A 2,500-nucleotide genomic window follows, 5' to 3' on the forward strand; every position below is an offset into this window, starting at 1 on the left:
AAGCGCTACAGGCGATTGTTTTTGAACGGTCGAGATTGTTTAATTGTCGGAGTAACTCAGAATCAATGAAACGAGCGCTTAAGCTTAATCAATAAACGAGTGCTATTTTCTTCATACGATCTCGTGCAAAGTGTAGTTAGCCAAACTGTAAATTGAAAGCTAAAATGTTGAAGAGGGTTTAGGCCTAATCACTGAAACTAACGCTTTGGCTTAATCAGTAAACGAGTGCTATTTTCTTCACAATCTTGTGAAAAGTACTAGTGTAGTTAGCCAAACCGTAAATTGAAAGCGAAAATGTTAAAGAGTGCTTAGATCTAATCACTGCAACGAGTTCTATTTTCTTGACACGATCTCGTGAAAAATGTAGTTGTCTAACTGTAAAATTCACAATTGATCACTACTTAAATCGCGAGTCACGCTTTAAGAACAAGAAACACTGTTTTGAATAAATTACATACTTCAACTTGAATTTATTAGTTTCTGCGTAGCAAGCTACGCAGAACTTTATTCGAGTGGCAGGGTACGTGGGGCTTTCGTCGGTACCATTTACACAAACGTCGCAAATTTTTAAAATGATTTTCCTCAACTGTAAAGCTTTTCTGGCGTCGGAAAAAACAAAACTTTCCTCCGGACAACTGACATTTATTCAAAACAGCACATGAGCTTGCAAAAACCAAAAATCGAAATAAGCCAATCGGAGCTTAGATTGCATTGCCGCAACCTTTTTTTAGCAGCCAATGAAAAATAGTGTACTGTCGAACTTTACCAGATCTCACATTTCCAGTGACAGAGTGAGGTCTGGGTACGAGATTAGCAGTGAACTTGAATTTTGTCTTTCAAAACATGGAAGTCTGTTCTCTTTCGTAAACTTAAGCCAAGGCTTTGTTCATCAAGTTTTGTTGTGCATGCTTAAAGACGACATATGCTAGGGAATGTTAGTTGAGGCTCACTCAGTGTACTATTGTTTGTTTTTGTTTTTAAAGTTGTGAGCGGTTGTGTAATATTTCCCGATGCACAGCAACAGGAAGACAAACTACTGAAGGAAGAAGCTCCACCTACGCAATAGGGAGAAAACATGTTAATATCGAAACAGGTGGGCAAAGTTAACGCATTGTGGTTGGCGTAATGGTGCAAAATTCAAGAATAAGAATTGCTTTCAACATTAACAATCAACCTGCCGTTCAACATTTTATCTCTAGGTCAACCATAAAATTCGTCCAAATGCAACGCCTAACACAATAACCAACACTTAAAACACGCCTAATCCAACAACAAAAGTAAGTCAAATCAACGGCAACGAATCACCTCAAACCAACATTGCAATATCGGGCTGGTCTTTCATATACCGGAAGCGAAATAATTAATGTCCATGAAACAAAAGAACAAAGAGAACGTAACAATACCCTGTTAGCAAGGCCTAATCGGAATAACAAAGATTCTTTTGTCCTCGGCCATTTGAGTCCGGTATGTGAAAGTCTATCCCCATATCGATATCAACTTCAACGACAAAATAGGTGGTTCAACAATTTGAGGGCGAGCGACCGGCTATGCTCGGGGAAGGTTGGAACCGAAAAATTCCGGCATTCTGGCAAGAGAACAGGGCGCTCTGAATGGGGCTTGTTCTTTAGATATTTGTAACAGGAAGTCTTAGATTTTGAGCAATTGAAAGAGTCAAACTTTACTACAAACTTTTGCTTTTTTTTTAATTTCGAAACTCTTCTATAAAAAAAAAAAAGGTTTGAAAATGCTTCTCATATCCATCATTCACATTCAATTCAGCTTTCAAAATAATATCAATGATATAATTTGACAGATAGAGATAAACATTCTATGAATCACTTTTTTTTTCATTTTCCGCGATTTGCGTGTAGGTACTGCTGCGCAAATCAACAGAAATCTGCCAAAAATTCGTTGCTTAGATCATGACCAAAATCACGAGACTAATATCACGTGCCTAAAATGTATACCTGTCCTTTGATGCCAGCATGCCGGAATTTTTCGGTTTTAACCTTCCCCGACCATAGCTAGTTGTTCGCGTCCCCTAAATTGTTTAGCCGCCTATTTTGTCGTTGAAACTTTGTCGTTGATATTGCCTGGTGGTTTTGAGGTGATTCGTTGTCGTTGATTTGACTTACTTTTGGTGTTGTATGAGGCGTGTTTTAAATTTGGCTATTGCCTTTGCCATTGAATTTGGACGAATTTTATTGTTGACCAAAAGAGAAAAATGTTGAATTGCAGGTTGGTTGTTGATGTTGAAAGCAATTTTCATTTATTGAAATTTGCGCCATTCACCCAACCATACGCAATTGGCAGAACACTCTTCATTTGACAAGCCTTTTGAATAGCTTGGGAAGCACGTGCACAGTTTTGAGAGCAATGCAAGTTGACTTCTCTTCTCATTTGAGGTTAATTTCTGCCTTGGCCAGTAGACTTTTAGTCGGATACCGTAAGAAATTAAGAGTTGTGAGCAGTTGTATTTTATTCGTCGAGTCCTTTCAGG

General features: G+C 38.2%; 1 protein-coding gene across 1 annotated transcript in view; it reads right to left on the reverse strand.

The window, feature by feature from the left end:
- The window catches only part of LOC137974132 (uncharacterized), a 13,680-nt gene that overhangs the window by 10,664 nt on the left and 516 nt on the right, over positions 1–2,500 (reverse strand). The window lies entirely within an intron of this gene.

Source organism: Montipora foliosa, chromosome 10, assembly GCF_036669935.1.
Source record: "Montipora foliosa isolate CH-2021 chromosome 10, ASM3666993v2, whole genome shotgun sequence".
Lineage (NCBI taxonomy): Eukaryota > Metazoa > Cnidaria > Anthozoa > Scleractinia > Acroporidae > Montipora > Montipora foliosa.